The sequence below is a fragment of the Anas acuta genome, chromosome 1 (genome assembly GCF_963932015.1).
Source record: "Anas acuta chromosome 1, bAnaAcu1.1, whole genome shotgun sequence".
Classification (NCBI taxonomy): Eukaryota; Metazoa; Chordata; class Aves; order Anseriformes; family Anatidae; genus Anas; species Anas acuta.
The window spans coordinates 136,992,399-137,014,007 of record NC_088979.1 but is presented as its reverse complement, the minus strand read 5'-3'; the positions used below and the strand labels follow the sequence as shown (position 1 = coordinate 137,014,007).

General features: G+C 38.0%; 2 long non-coding RNA genes across 2 annotated transcripts; both read left to right on the top strand.

The window, feature by feature from the left end:
* The first annotated feature begins 1,143 nt into the window (after positions 1–1,143).
* Positions 1,144–10,222, top strand: LOC137843744 (uncharacterized). Its single transcript, XR_011089661.1, has 4 exons — positions 1,144–1,651; positions 2,720–2,789; positions 4,831–4,921; positions 9,392–10,222. It is a non-coding gene; the product is annotated as an uncharacterized lncRNA (long non-coding RNA).
* Positions 10,223–10,804: 582 nt separating this feature from the next.
* Positions 10,805–14,795, top strand: LOC137850246 (uncharacterized). Its single transcript, XR_011092400.1, has 3 exons — positions 10,805–10,985; positions 11,409–11,583; positions 14,559–14,795. It is a non-coding gene; the product is annotated as an uncharacterized lncRNA (long non-coding RNA).
* The last annotated feature ends 6,814 nt before the right edge of the window (positions 14,796–21,609 follow it).

The window sequence follows — 21,609 nt, the reverse complement described above, 5'->3', positions numbered from 1 at the left end:
TTGTGGATGCCCCATCCCTGGAGGCATTCCAGGCCAGGAAAGATGGGGTTTGGGGCAACCTGGTGTAGTGGGTGGCATCCCTGCCCATGGCAGGGAGTTGGAATGAGATGATCTTTAAAGTCTCTTCCAACCCAAGATGTTTTAGGATTCTATGAACATGGAACATAGGGTTTTGATCCAACGTATAAGTACAATATGACCAAACTATCCAGTTCTAGATATCTTAACACTCAGACTGGTTGGCTGACTATATGCGTAATGTGTTGTATTTCCTACTTCACTCCCCTGTCACTTAAATGTCTGTTGATATGATGAAAAACTTTTAAGTCATTTTGAAAACTGATTTTAGTGCAGCTTGACTCATAGAGAGATGAGTCAAGCTGCACTAAACATACTTAACTTATTTAAGTTAAATAACATATTTAAGTAACATACTTAAAGTTCTCTACAACACTCAAAATATAAAGGAGGAGTTGTCAGATACTGGGAACATGTAACAGAGCTTTGTAAAGAAGTGGGAACTTGACATGAGCTTTAAAATTAATTCAAAACACTTAATTCCACCTCCTCAGGCATAACTAGAGAGAGAGAAAATAAATGGTAACGTGAAAAAGAAATAAAGCGACTTTGCCAGAAAATTCTATAGCCAAACAAAGTGGTCTTTTTTAGATGGAAGTAATTTGGCAGAGAGATGTTGAAAATAGTAAGGTGGATCCACGTGGTCTCATGTTTGGATCTCATGACTGCAGCTTCGTTTTGTGTCTAAACTTAAAGCTATCAGTCGCATACCATACTCAGATACAGCAAAAGCACCACCTTGAATGTACAAAACTCATGATTGAGGCATATATTTGCCTGAACAGAAGGATGAGTCTAGCTTATTGTCTCTTGTCTGAGCCAGATAAGAAAAAGAACAGCGTATAGGTAAGAACAGATAGATTCATTTTTTCTTCTTACACATTAAGATGATCCTATCTAAGCAAAACATGAAATTGGTTCCAGAAAGCATATAGTATCATGCTGTATATATCTTAGCAGAGTATGTTTATTTAGGTTCAGCACCATTATAAACTGACAGTATAGATTTCTTGTCTAGAGCCACGTTCCCTGCAGATGTAGCAAGGACCCTTGTAGGCCTGAAAAATGGGCTTGCTGAGGGACCCTCCAAACCACTATATGTGTGTTCCTGCTGGAATAAGTAATCTGTAACTTTAGGTATATGGGAATACTTGATGTGCTGCATAGATCAGCTCATGGAATGTCAGTTAAAACCTCCCAACAGTGTTTATCCATCTTGTCAGCTTCCAACCCAGGTGAAAAAAATATAATAAATTCTGCCAACTACAGTCTTTTATTGAGAGGAGTTTTATGTTAATTTGTGGTGAACACTGTCCTCTCAGTTTCCACTGTGTTTTTCTCATATTCATAGTTTTTCAAATATTCTAGAAGTTTTACTACCTTGGTAGCCGAATTATGGATAATTCATTGCACTATTTTTAGTGGTTTCTTTGCCCTCAATGCGTATACAAAAATGAATCTATGGAGATGTATGGGTATGCATGAGAACTATTATTATCTTTTAAGTGCCAGCAGCAGTGCTTTTCTCATGGTCCATTAAGGAATTCATATCCTGACAACTTCACCTGAAATGGTGAGTAGCCAAATTCTATATACTTTTTTGTTTGGAGGTAATACTGTATTGACTAAGAGGCTGCTGTCACTACCTGCATTAGGCATCAGCTGATAAGTTTAAAACAATAGATTAATTTCAATCATAGGAGCTACTATCAACTCATCTTTTGTATAAGAGTTGAAGTGCTTTGAATTAATATGAAAATGCTAAATACAGAAATATTTTTAAATGAACAAGACTGTTTTTTAGAGATGTGTTAAATACTAAAGATAAATGTGAAGGGTCTCAAAAAATCTTAGTATTGCATGTAGCATTTACAGAGCAGGGTCACAGGGAGAATACTTTATTCCATTTTTTTTTATTTATTTTTTTTTTTTTTACACAAACTGGCAGTGCTTTTAAAACAGCTCTTTCGCATCAGCTCTGTCCATAATTGTTCTGTTTTGGCTGGCTACTAATATTTGCTGAAATACCACTTCTTATCTTCCATCTCTTCTCTGGCTGTTAACCACTTTTCAGCTACTCCTCTGCAACTTCTGACGTGTTGGACTTCTTTGGGAGAAAATGTATAGTGCTTTAGATAGTCTTTGAGTGCTGCCTGTTTTTTTTTTTTTATTATTATTTTTTATTTTTATTTAAGTAGCACGTACAATTGTATTTGTAAGGAGCATTCAAATTTCTCATAAATAACGGTGAAAATTGTTCTCAATGTGTTTAAGCTACATGGCAGTGATGAAGGAATAAGGTTATTTGGAACCATAATTCCTAAGACATTAATTACTTATTATTTTCTTCTGGTATGATGGAAGTTGTTCCCTGCTTGCATTTCAAACTCTATGCCTTGGTTTTTTAGTGTCCCCAGTCAATGATACTAGGAACAAGAAATGTTTCATATTGTCTTTTGCAGGTAAATGGTATAGAAGGGTGTCTCCTTATGAGGAATGATAAAGGAAAGTATGGAATTGATGTAATCTTTATTCTTTAATTTTTCATTAAAAAAAAAATGTTTTTAATAAGAATTACTCATTGTATGTAACATATCAAGGCTTTTATGATCTTCAGAACATGGAATGCTTTTTGTTCCAGCTGAAGTCACATACCAGAGTGATGAGGATCAAAAACCCTACAGAGGCAGGAAGATGGATGTCCTATAAGGGTAAATTATTTTCTTATTCATGTTGACCTATTGTGCAGAATATACCGTGATTTGGCATTAGCTCCAACTCTCACTTTTAAGAGTAAAATAAAATTGCTATTCAGGCTGTATTCTTATTGTCCTTTGTTTTAATTTCCAGATTTACATGTGTTGTAAAACTCAACAAGATGATTTCTGTTGTGAGACCTAAATACAACTTTATCATAGTTTATTAAAAGCATGATGATGGTTATTTGGTTAGCCACGAATTTCCTTTCTCATGCTCACAGTCTCAGATTACTAAACTATCATCTGGCATTCTCAGACATGCTAACTAATTGCCCTGTAGTAGACAAATAAAGAGCACATTTACAAGTAATGTGTGGGACGTACTAACTAATGTCAATTCATGTGTTGCCTGGATACAGGTTTTATTTGAGTTTGGGATTATTTAATTAACTTCTTAATTGTCAAGTACAGGGAATTGAAGCATACAGTCCAAAGTCTAGTCAATGGAAAAACTCAATAGGCTGTAATGGACTTTGGCTCAAACATCTACTGCTATGGTCATCAACAGTATTGTAGTTGCAACACAAAAAAATGAAAATTAAAAGGGGCTTAGATGATGTTGGATGTGTCTATTGGAGGGGAAGGTTGCATATCAGGTTAAAGGAAATCCATTTGTAGAGAGTATTGTTCAATGTGTTTCAGATAAAAAGAAAATTTTTCCTTTCAAAGAGGAAATGTTGAACAGCCACTTAGGTGAACATCATGTGGCTGTCTAATGGGCAAAGCACAAAGGTCCTGTGGAAGGAGAACTATATGTGGTAGTGGGTAGTGATATCTCTCTGCTTTATAATGGTCTTTCTTATCTGTTTTGGGAGATGGAAGTTGCAGGAAATCATTGGTGTTTAATATTAGTATATACTGTTCAACATTCAATGAAAACAGAAGTACAGAGGATGTATAGATAACTTTTAAAGGTGAGTCATAGCTCCCTGTTCATAAAGTTGTAGAAACACGCAGTGGAGAAATGTGTCTGAGTTAACTGTGAATGATGACTGGGGCAGAAGAAAGGCTTCTGCAGATGTTTGGATTTAGAGATGTTGATCTGGTAAGGAAAAAACTCTTAATTCATTTGCCTTCAATCTATGGGTAACTTCTACTCAAGAGGAGAACAACTAGAACAATCTAGTAAAGTTGCCTGATTTAACAAAGCTGAAATATGAATGTATCATTAGGCTACATTAGGCTGGCTGTGCAAGATGAGATGGGGCTCATCACATTGATTATTTTTTCCAAACTCAGAAGAGGGACAAAAAGTCCATGGAACTTTAAACATGTGCTATCTACTCTAACAACCTCTCAAAAAGGGCTTGGTACATGAAAACACCGTAATAGTAATATATGCTTTATTATGTTTGTCTGTCATAACTGTTTTGTGGTGAAACAAGAGGTTTTAGTGTAAAGCTTCTAATTTCAGCTTCATCATGACTAATAAGGAAGGATCAAATTTCCCAGCATATTACTCTATATGGAAAGGAGAGAGATGGCAATGGACACTGAACCCACCCAAGAGCACTGAAAATTAAAATGGTGATGAATGCCTGGTAAAAACATTAATGCAGAAAATGAGATCATCCACAGGAGATGGGAAGCATAGGAGATATTGCTGCTGACTTTCACGGGGGAGATGCAGAGATGAGGGCTGAGAACCAACAGACATACAGCTAGTGCCCTCTGTTCTTTGGGACTAGAGGCTAAGGCAACCCAGAGTAAAGTGTGCTTCTGCTCTTCTCTGGAGACATGACTGATGGCATGCTGTCTTCTTGGCAGGTGTTTGTGCTCATACTTGTGGGTGCAGAGACTTTGTCATTGCTTGGTCTCCTTTGGATCTGCAGCATACATTTTTGTTGGGAAACAAAACATTTTGTTGGAAATGTTGTATGTGGCATAGATAGGTGTAAACTGCCTTGTCTGAAACAGAGCATCTGATGGGATATAAAGTGTTGTCCTATTTGTTTCCAAAAAGTTTTTTTGTTTTTAATTTTTTTTTTTTCAGGGGTGATGGTTTACTGACTATGAATGCTTTCAAAGACCTGCTTAAACAAAAGCTGTGAACCTAAATCAGTTTGCCCTATTAGAAGCTGGAGGTCTGTATTTGCTGTACTGAATGGAATTTTCTACTGTCCTAATCTGACTGGAATGGAGAGTAAGATAAAATTTGCACATTGAAATTGCATGCTGAAATGGAGGTGGGAAGGGAATGGGAGAAAGGGGGAGCCCACACCTTTTCCAGCAATTAGATTAGCTATGGAAACATGTTTATAAATAGGTTGAACACTGCCTCTTTTTTCTTTGCTTTCACCCTGCGTTCCTTCTGATTTGTTGCAAAGGGAGGCTTGACTCCTCTACAATGGTGATGTGGTGGATTTGATTCACAGGCTAAGAGTTAAGGTGTTTCTTGTACCACAGCTTAATAAGAAAAAAAAAAGAGGATATTTATTTGAGTGTTATTTACCAGGCTTTGTTTATATGAGTACTAAATCCATCTAATCCGTTGGATTTTTTGAGATTACGTGCAGATGAAATACTAGAGACCTGTCTTTCAGACAGATTTCCTCTACTTCAGCACAATTGGTCCCTACATCAGCTTTTACAGACTTATGGTAGCTACTTTACAGTTCCTTAGACCTTCAGAAAAGCTGATCCAAGTTTTATAATCTTTTTTTTTTTTTTTTTTTTTTTTCCATAGATGATTTTTCAGAAGCCAGGAGTGTCTCTCTAGAATCTCTTTCTTGCCGTATTAGTTTCTGGCAATTTTGAGCTGATTCTTTGTTTCCTATTCCAAGAGTCTGGAATGCTACAATATTTTTAATTCAGTGTTTGAGGAAGAACTCTGTCTGTCATGTAATAACTTGTGTCCTGTTCCAGAAGTTCATAATAATTTTATTTAATATTCTAACACACCAGTCTTTGACTTAAAACAATATGTCTGGTGTTTTTGTAACAGCAATGGTATGAAGATTTAAAGGGAGGTAAAGTGTTTAAAGATATATTGCATCCCCTTCTATAACTTGCTTCTTTTTAGAAAGAAAAATAAAAAGAAAATTGCTTACAGTGCTGCCTTGTGCAGCTATCCCACAGTAACTGGAAGAATATATTTTTAATAAAATATTTTAGGAGAGTGCCCAATCATTCCTGAAAGCCATTTCCTGTCAGAAGTCCTTTTTCTCACCTTTCATTTGCCCTTCTGAGCTCACTGGGGGGAATGAATTACTCTTTAATTTTAATTCTCCATGAGTGGCATGTAGCATACTGTAAGGATCAATGTCAGGATGCAGGATGTAGCACACGGTCCTGGAGGCCAGTACATCCAAGACACAGGTTGGTATGAGACAAAAAAAGAAGTCCCTAAACCCTCCTTCCATCATCCATTGTTTCAGTTACAGCAGCCACATTGCTGACCTGTAACAGACTCTTGCTGTAACACCTGAAGTGTGCAGACGTGATACTCAGTAATGTCCACTGAATACCTAGATAAGATCAGTGCAACTGGCCTTGTTCACCATCACATAAAATAGAAAGTACTACGTTCAATGCACTTTTTAGAACCACTGCATGCTAGATGTTTTGTTGCAAAAAATGCGTACTTTGTCACAGCTTGACACTATAGGAGAGGTGTTAAGATTTTCCGTCTTTGCTAGGAAGACAGTTTACAAAATGAAAGTGCGCCACTAAAATTGCTTTCCAATCTGCTTTTCCTCTGGGATTTGGCCTTGAAACTCCAAATTTAATATGTTGAACAGAATAATGCTGTAACTTGGAAAAAGAAAAAAACCCTACTCTTAAAAATAAATACATTTAAAAAAAAACCTACCTCACTCCCTCTCCTTCATGAAAAGCCCTCTGGAAAAAATCAAAAAGAAAATACTGCGCTCATTTGAGGCTGCAAGCTAGACAACCCCTTTGCTTTTTATTTTGGTTAGAAGTTTGAACTCCCTCGCTCCACAACTAACCTGAACAAATATTATGCCTTAGATGATTTCAAGAGAACAAATTCCAAAACAAGAAAAGAAACAATAGACAACAAATCTTTTTTCTCATGGGAGAAAAATAGGTGGCTAATTGTCCTTCTAAGAATGATAGATAATCATTTGCAAGCATTTTTTCAACAAACAAAAGTACGATTTATATAGTTTAAGTTGGGAAGGAAAAAAAAAAAAAAAAAAACACACAAAAAAAACACAACTCATACACAGTAGTTTTGAACTACTTTCAGCCCTACTGTGCCGGGTACACAGTGTAATAATATTCTTAGCAAAACAAGGAATCGTTTATACAACCCCATGCTGTATAGGAACCCTGTAAATACTGGAATTTTACATAATGTAAAAGTGTCACGCTTTAGAGAGGGTATTACATACTTTTGCTACCAGGAACGAAATTATGTGGTTAGTAAAAACATTTATCTATAGACCTGTTGCTGGTGTTGAGCAATACTGAATTTTAGAATACTTGTTTAAGTTCAGATCCTTGCATATCTCCTGCTAAGCAAAACTCACAGAGTCAGAGCGGTACTTCCATGTGTGGTGACCTTTTCAATTCCTTGTGATGATCCCCTGGTATAGACACAGCAAACTCCTGCTGATTTCTTGCTTCCTTCAAAGGGAAGGGAAGGGAAATAAAAGGCCCCATTATCTACCCATGAGAGCTCTCAAAATCTGATTAAACTTTGACTGTGGTGGATGGTTTCCCTGGTAGCCCCAAGGCACAGTTCACACCATCTCTCTGAATGAAGACTGAAAAGTGTATCCCCTGAACTCCTGGAGGGAGTGCAGTCACCTGCACTTTCTGAAGCTTTTGCACGGTGATCCAGTCTGGCACTGGATATGATTAAGAGTTTCTTGCAGGTAGTGACCGCTTAAGAGTTTTCCTGTTACTCTAGGGAGCACCAATCTTTTTAAATGCATGAGTGGGGAAAAGAACTTGGAGGACAAAAAGGTGGCATGCTAATCAGACCTGGTGTTTATGGCAAGTGCTATGGCTGGCAAAGAACATGTTCAGGACTTTGCCAACTTTCTTGAATCTGCAGGTCTCTTGTCGCTTTTGGGTGGGAACCATCTATAGTTAAGAAATTTTGCAGGAATGCTTGTGCTCTTTATCTGTCCCCAGGATCTGACTAGAAACCAAAGATTTACTGGTTGTCTCAAATGGAATAGCTGGTAGGCTAAGGAGGATTAAATCCACTTGCCTGGGGACTCGTGTGTGTGCACTGCAAAACCCCACTGCTGGAAAAGATGCCAAGAATGAGGTCTCCATAAGGAGAATGTACTTGGGGTGGATTTACCTAGGTGCATGCAAGTAGGCACAAGATGGTTCAGGGGATATTCAGTTAAGTTTGTGTGTTGCTGTGTAGGTCAGAATACTCATTAGCTGGTCCCCAGAATTACATTAACATTGCTGCCCTTCTCCAGGACTGTGGCTGGCTTGTCTCCAGCAGGTGCAGACAGCAGAGCAAACATATAACCATCTTACACTAACTAGAGTGATCAGCTCATAGGAGAGGGAATTTGCAATCCTGTTAAGTCCATAAACAGCAGAGAGGCACAGATGCTCAGTACATCTGGTACATAGATGTTCTACTATGAATCTAGGTGTCTCATTCTGGACTTCCTGCCCCTGATTATGTTATCTCTGTTTCTCACCTGGCTATCTTCACTGTTATTCCTGAGCAGATTTTTCCGTTTATCTTTTACTAGAGTTTCTTGCCTGATATTTAACCCAAAAGAACTCTGGCAATGCAGTGGAAGAAGAGTTCTTCACTGTTCCCAAGGGAATGTTCTCTTCCCACAACTGTAACAAGATGCTTCTGAGTAAAAACTCAAAATAATAATTTAATTTGACACAGCCTTGCACTACACTTTCCTACCGAGCACCCTGGCTAATACCATTCTTCTGTCTTCCCCTTCCTCACTGCAATGATCTGCATCCTTTGAATTTTTGTGATTTTTGAAATCTTTTCCATCCTGATCCTAGAGCGAACTTGCATGAAGTATGAAAATGATAAGCACATTTTGGAGTCTCAATACAAAATGTTGCAAAATCAGCATGATCTGTTTGGTAGTATTTTTATTTTTTTTTAGTATTAAAAATCTAGAGTTTTGTATAAAACCAAAGAATAACAGCCCAATTAAAACTGATTTTTGTTATGCTATTTTTTGAGGTTATTTGTCCCTATCTTTAGGAAGAAAACAAGCGGTGAACCCAGGTACTAAGAAACATAGGGCACATTCATATTATACATTAGGAACTGAATACAGAAACAGATTTTTTTCTTCCATTAGATGTTTGGAACACAGGGAGGCAGCGCTAGTTGCTTTTGACACACTGCTGCTTTAGTAAACGTAAATACAGAGAGGCTTTGGGTCTGGTCCTGTATTGTTCTGATGTCCAAATGCCAAGTACTGTCCCATTCCCACAGAGCCTGAAAGAGAAATCTTCATCATGTGGTAGTATCCAGTCTCTAGACATTGTTTTCATATCCATGCAGACAGAGAATGTCTGTGGGGAAATGTCTTGTGGCTAATGCTTCATTTGTTTGTTTCTACCCTTATATGCAGTGGCTCTGTGTTACTTTAAGAAGACTGTGAGATGTAATCACTGCAGGAGGTGATTTTCCTTTGGTAGCTTCTGCCCCTTGGAGCTGCTGAGCTTGCTCAAAAGGCACAAGCTTCTAGACATGGCTGTGTGTGGCAGACCAAGGCAGTACCAGAAAGAAAAAGGAAGCCTGAGGATCATTCAGAGACATGGTGTGATGTCCAGACCTCACAGGTGTTGGACAAGGACTTCCTGAAAATCACACAGGACTGAACAGTGTTTGCTGCAAATCAAGGACAAGTAAAATCACACTTGGAAGAAGGGTTCTGCCTGCCAGAAAACAGCCATTTGCTCATGTTTTTAATGTCCATCTGTCCTGGTTTCAGTTAGGACAGAGTTAATTTTCTTCCTAGTAGCTGGAAGGGTGCTATGTTTTGGTTTAGGATGAGAGGAGTGCTGATGTTTTAAAACATGCTGATGTTTTAATTGTTGCAAAGCAGTGCTTACACTAAGCCAAGGACGTTTCAGCTTCTCACTCTATTCTGCCAGCGGGCAGGCTGGGGTTGCAGCAGGAGCTGGGAGGGGACAGACCCAGGACAGCTGACCCAAACTGGCCAAAAGTGTATTCCATACCATCTGACATCATGCTTAGCAATATATAGGGGTGGCTAGGCGGCGGGGGGCAGTTGCTTCCAGATGGGCTGGGCATCAGTCAGCGGGTGGTGAGCAATTGCATTGTACATCACTTGTTTTGTACACGTTAGTAGTAGTAGTACTATTATCATCATTATTGTTATTAATATTATTGTTATTATTATTTTTCTGTCTTAATAAACTGTCTTTATCTCAGCTCACAGGCTTCACTTTCCCGTTTCTCACTCCCATCCCAGAGAGGGAGGGGGGAGGGTGAGCGAATAACTGTGTGGTATTTAGCTGCTGGCCGGGTTAAACCACAACACCATCTCACTTTACGTTGTCACTTTATGTGTTTGGAAGCTGTCTATATTATTGGAAAATAAAAATTAAAAATAAAAGTTATATTCTACAAGGAGAAAACATATTAAGAAATTGATTGCCTGTGAAGAGACAGAGGGGAACCTCTGTGTCTTCCACTGTTGGAGAAAGTACAGGCAGAGACATATCTGTTTACTCACAGTCATATCACACCACTAGTGGACTCATTTAAGCTGCTGCGGATAAGTGATTTTAATAGTTCTTAAGTTGCATGCAAGAGGTCCAGAAGAGTTCCAGGCACTTTTGAAAATTGTCCCAACTATGAAATCAATTTGCTTTTTTTTTTGTTGTTGTTTTCTTTTGTTTTTTCTTCTGACTAGTAAAATGAGTAATAAAACCTCTTAAGGCTGTTAATCACAGGATGCTCACACCTGTTTTGCTAGTACCTTGGCCTACTAAATGAAGTAGGAACAGGAGGAGCAGCCTTGGCTTTGCGATTAACCACGTTTCCACTCCAGTCTAACTGAGGCCATCCTGAACTGATTCGTGGGAAACTAACTACATGAATGTATGGTTTCTACCCAACATTTTGCAGATGACAGCAGAAGTCCAGTACTAATGAGCTAGGGCTGATGTTTTTTCAGCACTGGAATGAGAATCTAAGTATGTATTCAACGTTTGACTAAGAGACTCAGTTCAGTAGATATGAGGTCTATGATAGCCCTTACTTGCTGTGCCACTTTGAGAATGGCTTAGTTTTTCTCTATTTTGATTTTTTCTGCTGCTGAATAAGAACAATATTCTCTCAGTGTAAAGTGCTTTGATAGCATCCAAACGGAATTTCTGTAAGCACATTGTAAGTTTATTGTGTTATTGGACTTTGAATTTTACTCTTGGGAAAGTGCATTAATTATGTAAAGCAGACCAAAGTTTAGCAATGCTAATGGAGCTTAACTATTTAAAAAAGAAACCATGAGAGGTATCTTGAGACTCTGGGTTTTCTTTCCTTATGTTTTCTTTTGCTGCTCATCTGTGCTCTGTTTCTGACAGCTGAGACATTTGTACACGAGTTGCCTGCTATTTCAGGAGATTCAGCATGGTAGGTGGAGTTGGTCCTGGCTGAAGAGAAGGCCTCTGCATGGCATCCCTGCTGTGGTGGAGCTCTTATGGGGGCTGTTCATTCCTCTTGGGAAAAGGAAGAAGGAAAATGCCCTGACAGCCACAAATCCATTCATCTTAATATCAAAGGCCAATTACATTGGTAAGGTATGATTTACCCTTGGTAAATCTATGCTGACTGTTCCCAGTCACTTTTTTCTTTCATCTATCTGTGAATGACTTCCAAGCAGACTTCATGATTTTTTTTTATTTTTTTTTTTTCGGGGACCAAAGCAAAGCTGACCAGCCTGTAGTTCCCCATTTTTTTTTCTTTCAGTCTTTTTTTGAAGATGGGTAGAAAGTCTGCTTTCCTCTAAGCATCAGGACCTCTCCTGATCTCCATGACCATTCAAAGTTAATAGAGTAGTCTCACTATGACATTGGCCAGCTACCTCAGCACCCTTAGATGCAGCCACTCTGGTCCCATGAACTGGGTTGTGTTGAGTTCTTGCAATTATTCCTTTTTTTTTTTACATCCACTGTTCATATTTCCTTTCTTCCTTGAACTGCACCTGTAGAGACCTGGAAGACCTTGTTAGTAGAGGCTGGGTCAAAAAAGGCAGTGGGAACATCTAATCTGCCCACTGTCACTGAATCACCTATTCCTTTAGTAATAAGCCCACATTTTCTGTGTTCAGCCTTTGACTTTGGCAACTACATTCCCCAGAGTTTTCTCAAGAAAGTCTGGTCTCTTTGAGGTAGACTTTTCCTCTAATTGTAGCTGTTGAAGTCTCAAATCTTTATGTTCAGAGTCTTTTTGAGTACTTTATTTTGGAGTCTGAACAATTCTTTTAACTTACTTTTGTGTATGTATATATAAAAAATTGCTATGCTTTCTCACAGCAACATTCTGAATTGATTGAAAGTGATTTCAGAACCTTGGCTATAAAAGTTATGAAAATATGTTCTTATGGTGCACCTATTCTAGAGACACAATCCAAATTCTGCCTATGGAAAAACTTTAGATGCTTTCCAGAAGGAAGTTGTTTGTAACTAAGTTTCAATGTGAGCATTCAAACAATACAAAATATAAAACATTTTCAAAACAAAAGATGTTTTACTTGTTTTTAAAGATGGCATGTAGAGTTCTCATCTACGTATTTGGTAAAACACGTATCATGTCTTGTCTTCCCATATATTCATACAGTACTTAGCCTGGTAAGATATTATTCCATTTAATGAATTTGCTCCTTTCCTAGATGTATGCCCAGAATTATCTCACCACTGGATATGTAGGCACCTGTTCTAAATTATTTTCAATGACTCTAATTAGGCTTATTTAAATTTTAAATTGTAGCTTTCTCCCTTTATTTAGAATCAGATTCTCTTTTTTTTGTTGTTATTTTTGCTTTGTTTTCAGAAATTATGGGTTGTAAACAAAGATCCACATGTTAACAATTGCTGTAGTAGCTATAAGCAATATGTATTACTTCCATGATGTTCTTCCAGTTACAAGAAAATTGTAACTAACCGCTTATTACTAAATCATTGCAAAAAGATTAGAGTAATAACTACCTTCTTAATGGTTTAAGACTGCAACCAAAATTAACAAACCACTTCACTATAGGAAAACTTGTACACCTTGATAGATATAAACCATAAAAAATGTAATCAACTTTTTCTTTTTTTTTCTTTTTTCTTAAAATGGGCTTTGGGTTTTGACTTTTTAAAAAATGCTAGGCTGAAAAACATCCTGTCTTTCCTTTTCATGTATACTCATGCATATGTGAGTGAGTACATCTTCCAAACCATATGAAGTCCATATTTACTGACAGAAAAGAATCATATCTTTAGTACTGGCCACTCATTTAGTCAGCCTGACCTTTGGTATGCAGCTCTCTTCTTGGAGTTGAGAGCATATATGGAATGGGAATCAATGAACTCAAGTTTTGATCATCCATTCAACTGAAAGGAGAGCGTACTGTACATGAGCCCCATTTCAGACTGCAGAAATTCAGCTTTCAGCACTTTAAGGGCTAGAGACCTGCTTTGACAGTAAAGGACAGATGAGCACTGGCTCATTATAAAGGAAGGACATTATGGTCTTTCCTTTCCTCTGGTTTCCCTCCTCCATTTCTGTTGGTGAAGGAGGAACTGAGGCTCAGCACAGAGGGTCCTTTGAGTGTAAGGAACATGGTCTGCAATTCTCAGCCAAGTGTAAACTACTAAGATACAATTCTTTAATCTCTAAATTTTCAGCCAGCAGCATTTTATTCCATATAACTTTAGTGTCCAACATGATGCAGACCTATTCTTTAGGGGAGTGTGGAGGTCATACCACAGAACTACTGATAATACTAAAAACTTAGCAGAATTATATAGCACCCATCTGTTGTTACAATGCTGTGAATGACTGTGTCAGGCTCAAGACAATTGAACCAAGCTCCCTGTGTAAGCAGAACTTTCTGACAGAGTCAGCAGTAGTTTTATCACCACCCTGATTAAAGAAACATTATCTTAGTAAATGTTTCTTGTCTGATAGCACTGGTTTATAATGTTGGTTCACTCAGTATCAAAATGCTTTAATGTTCACTCAAACTCATTGATGAGGAAGAATGCTAGGAAGCAAAATAAGTGGCCAAACAAGTGTGTGCTGAAGGTACTTAATATCTTAGTTTCATTTTATTATCATTAGTCAGCACTCAATAATGGGTTATGCATATTTCAAATCCAAATGATTAATTGGTAAGTTGTTCATTATGATTGTCTCCAATTTCATTTCACTTAGCAGATGTGATTGCCAGATTCCAGCAGCATAACCTGCAACCAACTAACTAATGCTGTGGAAGAGTTACTACTGAGAAATTTGCTTAGGGATAAGAAATACATTGTAGTTTCATATAGAGGCCATTTTTGCATGACATGATTATCACCCACTTTGGTGGCAGCAATAATCCCTATGGAATACAGAATATTATCATCTTTTTGTTAGCCTCCTGGTTTTATAATTACTTTAAACAATGAATCTCTGCATAGTTCTTTTCCAATGAAGAACATTGTTTCACAGAATGATCTAAGATGTTTGTTTCACAGAAGATTTTTCTGCATTTTATTTATGTTTCTTTTTTCTCATTTCAGTCATGGAGATCACTGAATAAGGCTTTTGTGCAAACTGACAGCACGTGTTGATTTAACCTTTTGTATTCCATGATTTGTGTATCTTTCCTACCATCTGACACCTATAAGGCACAGTGTTCCTTCAGTTTAATCATGAAAAAAAGTTTACACATTTTTGTGTAATGTATGTAACATAACACATTTTTGTGTAACGTATGCCTTTTTGTTGTTTTGATTTTAAGTGAATGTATTTATAGAAACCTGAAAATCAAGTTTATATCCTTACATTACAGAGAATTATTAAAACCAAATGCTTCCTGTATTCATTATGGCTTAGAGGTAAAAACAACTAGGTAAATTACTGCCAGTGAAATACTCCAGCTTTAACAAAGGTTTTCTCTAATGATGATAGTAATTACAGCTGAGTATGTTCCAGGACTTTGAATTCTCAGGCACACATTTCATCCATGTTGTCACTTGGGATATTTAGATTTCAGATTTTTGTTTAAAATTATATAGCTGACCATGTATTTTTTCATGGTGATTGGAACAAGTAAATATGAGATCAAGGCACTTTGTTACCATCTCAAGATGCTGGTAAATAGCAACATCAGAATGGTGTGAAACAGATGGATGTCCTCATTTGTTTAGCAGGTGAGCAATTTCTCTGGAAATGGAAGGCTTTCAGCTCAGTTTTGTGGCAGTGCAGCATGGTGTAGTGTGAAGTGTAGAATATTATATCTTAACCTACTTTCAAATTAGTTTACAGGGTTGGGGAATAACCAGCTAATGATCAAGAAAATGAGATGATCACCTATACCGAGGGAAGGAAGCCAGGTATCTGAACGTATCAGAGTTTGTGAGAAACTTTGTGATAGACTGTCTCTAGTAATATTGCCACTGAGAGATTTGGCTATAGTTAAATGAATTATTTTGTTAAATTAATACTATTTTGAGATGATAATGTTTCAGAAGAAAATGCATCTGGTTTGGGGGTTGAGGGTAAGAGTTCTTACAAGTTTGTTCTTTCTATGAATGGCATTATTATAGTAAGTTCTCTCTGGTTTTATTTTCTTATTTCAAATCTCATGGAGTAAAACCAGCTCCATGGTTTTACTGTGGACTTTTTACACCAGACTTGTTACCAAAGTAATTAACACAAGGCACTGCAATTCAGTTCCTGTCTGTTAAAGATTAATCCTTAGCCACTTTGTTCTCTTACATATTTTGGACTACTGATACCATAAAGCTACAAGGCATCTGTTAAAATTAAATTGTAACAGACTGATATAATATGTCTGAAACACCATGCAGAATTAAGACCTATAGTCTGTTAGTGTGAATAATTACTACCTTGGGGAAGTCAAATGTCTGCTCCACAGTACCAGCCTTAGCTCAGTTGCAGGCCTGCAGGGGTCATGGGCAGGCTGAACTGCTCCACAAGATGCTCTTGGAAATTGCTGTACTTTTGTCAGAGCCTCAGCTGGCACTGTTTTGTATGTTATTGTTAAAACAAACAAGCAAACCCAAATTCTGCAAATCTAGGAATAATCTGAAATATGAAAGATCTTTGGAGTCCAAAATTTCAGCAAAGAATTCAGGTTCAGTTGGTTCTGAAGTAGCTGCTTGGTAGCTGCTGGTTCTTGCTAGCTGCTGAATGAGGACATCTTACAAAGGTAATATATCAAAAGCTCTGGCTGTGTATACAAGAAGTTACACTGAAAATGAAATCCAGTAAGGATTACAGTAGTAGGTATTATACTACACTGGTACCCAGATTCTCAAAAAACTCACTCCATAAAGTATTAAACTGAGCAAAATATGGTAGTATATTTACAGCTTTAGCACAAGCAAAGATATTGAAGGTATACAAGGTATTGGACAAAACTGAGATGTTGTGCAAGACGGGATGTTTAGAACCATATAGCTTCCTCTCGTGCGGAAAGATCTATTTGTTTCAGGACTTGAGAATACAGTTTAGTTTCATGTTTCTAAAGCCCGAACCTATTGGAAGGAAAGCTCTGCCTTCCAGACTGCTCCAAAAGAAAACAAATGTTATTTACTTATTTATTCATTTATTTTCTTGCTTAGAATGATTTAACATGGAAACCTGACTTGTTGGGACTATACTAATCTTCCTCCCAAAGCGGCAGCTTTGGACTGTGTTGCATGACACTGATACCAGTACTGAACAGATATCTTATCCAGGCAGTTTGAATGTTTGCTTTGCTTTGATTTCCAAAGCTTGGTCAAGAATAGCTAGCACATCAGCATACACGTGTGCTAGATCTATAGGAGAGTGACAGAACTCTCTGACTAGTTTTGTAGCAGGGTTATTTGGTAAGGTTGTGGGGTGTTTTTTTTTTTTTTTTTTTTGTTGTTGGTTTTTTTTTGTTGTTGTTGATTGACGGGTTGTTTTTTGTTTGCTTGCTTGTTTTCCCCCTGCAGATTAATGTAGCAGGATAATCCTTGTACTATCAAAAACAGCTATGAGTGGCAGTGAACTTACCAAGAGCCTGATAATCAAAAATGGTACCACTGAGAGTTGTTTGTTTTCTGTTAACAGAATAAACAATTTATTTTAAAGGTGAATCTAAATATCCAAGCCCTCTCAGAAATGGAACAGCATGTGTCTTTAAGGACAAATATAGGGTTCTGTTTCCCAAATTTTTGTCTGAAACAGAACTTTGAACTGCACTCTGGCCTCAAAAGAACAGGAAAAGACTAGTGGTATTATTCTTAGAAAGAGATAAAAGACCAGTGGTATAAGTTTTAGATTTTTTTTTTTTTTTGTGTAAGTACTGGATTCAAATGAATCGTTTTTAGCTGGAGGTTTTCCTTCTAAACTGAATTGAAAGGTACTAACCTAATCCAAAGAAAAGTGGAGAGTAGGGTTGCACAATGGGATAAGTTTCTCTGTTCTCGTTTGTTTTATGGAATGAAGTGTGATTATTTAATTTAGAATCAATTTAGTAGAGTTATTAGAAACTTCTATAGAACATTTTTCTATAGAAAGAAAATAGAGATGTGAGAAGATGTGAAAACCAAGACTGGGACAGAGTATTGAAAAGGACATTGTTTAAAGTTGAGACATGAAAGAAAATTATAAGCTGCACCCCAATAGTTCTGCAGAGGCAGAATTATGCTAAGTGCATCAGACTCACTGAAACATGACAGAAAACTCTCTAAGTTGTGTGACTTTTTACAAAAGGCTGCTTGAAGTATCTGAAAAAGTAGCAAGTAGAGTAATACAGTGAGTCTCTTATAACTACCAGCCAGGTTGATTTTACAGAATTTCACAGAATTTCTAGGTTGAAAGAGACCTCAAGATCATCGAGTCCAACCTCTGACCTAACACTAACAGTCCCCACTAAACCATATCCCTAAGCTCTACATCTAAACGTCTTTTGAAGACTTCCAGGGATGGTGACTCCACCACCTCCCTGGGCAGCCCGTTCCAGTACCTAACAACCCTTTCAGTAAAGAAATTCTTCCTAACATCTAACCTAAAACTCCCCTGGCGTAACTTTAGCCCATTCCCCCTCGTCCTGTCACCAGGCACATGGGAGAACAGGCCAACCCCCACCTCGCTACAGCCTCCTTTAATGTACTTATACAGGGCAATAAGGTCACCCCTGAGCCTCCTCTTCTCTAGGCTGAACAAGCCCAGCTCCTTCAGCCGCTCCTCATAGGACTTGCTCTCCAGGCCCATCACCAGCTTCGTCGCCCTTCTTTGGACCCGCTCAAGCACCTCGATGTCCTTCTTGTAGCGAGGGGCCCAAAACTGAACACAGTACTCGAGGTGCGGCCTCACCAGAGCCGAGTACAGGGGGACGATCACCTCCCTAGCCCTGCTGGTCACACTGTTTCTGATACAAGCCAGGATGCCGTTGGCCTTCTTGGCCACCTGAGCACACTGCTGGCTCATATTCAGCCGACTGTCCACCATCACTCCCAGGTCCTTCTCTGCCTGGCAGCTCTCCAACCATTCCTCTCCCAGCCTGTAGTTCTGCTTGGGGTTATTGCGCCCCAGGTGCAGGACCCGGCACTTGGCCTTGTTGAACTTCATACAGTTGACCTCAGCCCATCGGTGCAGCCTATCCAGATCCTCCTGCAGAGCCTTCCTACCCTCGAGCAGATCGACACACGCACCTAGCTTGGTGTCATCTGCAAACTTACTGAGGGTGCACTCAATGCCGTCATCCAGATCATTGATGAAGATGTTAAAGAGGACCGGCCCCAGCACCAAGCCCTGGGGGACGCCACTAGTGACTGGCCTCCAACTGGACTTGGCTCCATTTACCACAACTCTTTGGGCCCGGCTATCCAGCCAGTTTCTAACCCAACGAAGCGTGCGCCAGTCCAGGCCAAGAGCAGCCAGTTTCTTGAGGAGAATGCTGTGGGAGACGGTGTCAAAAGCCTTGCTGAAGTCAAGGTAGACCACATCCACAGCCTTTCCCTCATCCACCCAGCGCGTCGCTTTGTCGTAGAAGGAGATCAGGTTCGTCAAGCAGGACCTGCCTTCCATAAACCCATGCTGGCTGGGCCTGATCGCCTGCTTGCCCTTCAAGTGCTGCATGATGACTCCCATTTTGTATGCATTGTGTATTGTAGTTATCATCTGCAGGACAGAATGTCAAGCTAAACATCTTATTGAAAGTGAGGTGGCAACAGTGTCATGAAATAGCATATACAATAATTCTGATATGCACTGCCACTTTAGTGAGCCTTGTGCATATCAAGAAATCCAAACCAAATAAAGACATTTTCACAGAAAAATAATTGAGAATAAGGAAGGCCTGCTAATTTCACCTGGGACTGCTGGTACAAACTCAAGACATAAGCATCCTGATGTCAAAGGGAAAAGTAGCTATTTGTTGAGCAGGACATTAGTGAATAAGAACCTAATATACATACATATATATATATATTTGTTCTGTTTTGTTTTCCACACAGCTGTTTTCCACACAGCTTTGGAAAATATAAAAGCAGATTCCTAAGGCAAAGGACACAAACTGGTACTCCCAGAAGAAACGTGAAATATTAAAAGTGCCTTTTTAATACTTCAGCTCAGTTTGAGAGGAGATTAGTTTCTAAGTAGAGACCCTGCTGCTTTTAATAAACTGGACTTCTCCTTTATGTTGTTTTCTGCTGCTATGCTTTATTATTTCTGTATTCATGGCAAAATTTTGAGAAATAGAAATGATGTTACTGACAAACTGAATTGTTTCTGTTTAAGGACAGATGTTTTTTATATGACATCTATTAAGAGAACTATGGATTTTTGAATACTTGTTTAGGAAAATTTAAAACAGCACATTAGCACACTTATTAAAATGTGTTTTTCTCGGTAGAACCTAGTTTTCAAGAACCTCATACACTTATTAATGTATAATTAATTTAATTGCATGATATAACCAGTATTTTTGAGTTATTCAAATAAATTCAAAAGTTTGGGGAGAAAAAATACTTCCTGAAATAACCCCCAAAATATCTAAGCATCTTTTGTTTATAGATAATATCTTCCTATCTCTTCCAATAATAAAGATACTACAATAAAATTTACATAATAAAAATACATCTTTTTGTTTTGCTTTTCCTATAAGACAGAATCAAAGTATGGAGGAAACTCAGTCAATCATCCTAAAGATTTAGCAGGCCCATATGAACAGAGGGAGAGTAAATAAAACACCATTGGCAATTTAGCATTGTTGGCTGGGCTTTATCTCTCAAGATATACTCCCTGCCATGAGTCTGGTTAATGCACCTTGCAGCTTGGTCCCTCCATCTATACTGAATTCTGGTTGATGTCAGCTCTCAGTACCATGGCAGAAGGTAGCTAAATACAAGTGCCAACTCTTGAGGGTGTTGTGCTGTACCAGAAAACATTTCAGGTCAATTGAATAAAACAACAGTGTTCATTTTGGTTAAAAATAAGTAAAAGAGTTTTCTCTTGTTTTTCCTGTAATGTTTTTTGTTTTTAAATGACTTTCACTGCAGAAGATTTCAGTTTTGAGGATGCTTCATTTTTTGTTAAAGGAGTTATTCCCTAAACCTATTTGGTTCCTGAAATGGTAATCATATCAAAAAAGTAATTCCATCTCTGGTAAGTGAGAGGTCCAGTAATATGTCTTAGGTAGCATTGATAGTGCATACAGTTCGTGTAAACACAAGAATGATGGCTTTTATGAATTGCAACTGACATGAGCTTCACAGGTGACAAATCCAAGAACACATCAGTCTGAGAACCTGCTGGCAACTATTGATAAAATGGGAGGGTGTTTGGTTGATGCACTGCCTTTTTTATTGTGTTTTATTTTGTATGATAGGTGTGGATTTAAACTTATTCTAACTATAAACTACAAGTCTTGGCTGACTAAGCTTAATTCCAGTGAGAACAGCTAACTCTGAGAAAACAAACAAAAAAGACAGTACTCATTCTCTAGTTCTAACTAGTAGGACAAAAATAAGGGTTAATATTAAAAGAGATCTTCAGCCATGAGGTAAACAGAAATTAATACGCCTGTGTCATAAGGAACATCTTAGTTATATTTGTGAAGCCAAAATAAGAACCTGCTGGAAATGCTAACTCATCTTCTAGTGACTGTCTTACAGTTTTCAGCAGAACAGGTGGCTAAAGCCCACTTGCAAGATGTATCATGAGAGTAATTTATAATGTCTATGTAGTGTTTATCAGAATATAAATATATGAAAGATAAAACGTGCATACAAAAGATAAAACACAAAGACAGTTAAGTAAGCTGTGCTGCCTAAAAGCTAAACATCTTCAAAGAGATGTATTGTAAGGCAAGAAATTTCAGACAACAACAAATGATCGTCAACTCTATAAAATAGTTTTAGGTGTTGGCACCTCTCATCCTATCGCAATGACTTTCACAAGTCTAAGTAGCAGCTCATTTTTTATGCTAATGTAACTTCAGCAGTTAATTGTGAAAGATGAAGAAAAACAGGTCAGCTGATTGTTCCAGCTGTTTGGGCTGAGAGGTGTCATATGAAAAGGACTTAAATCTATTACAAGAGAGAAAAGTGAAATACATGTGTGTGTGATTGT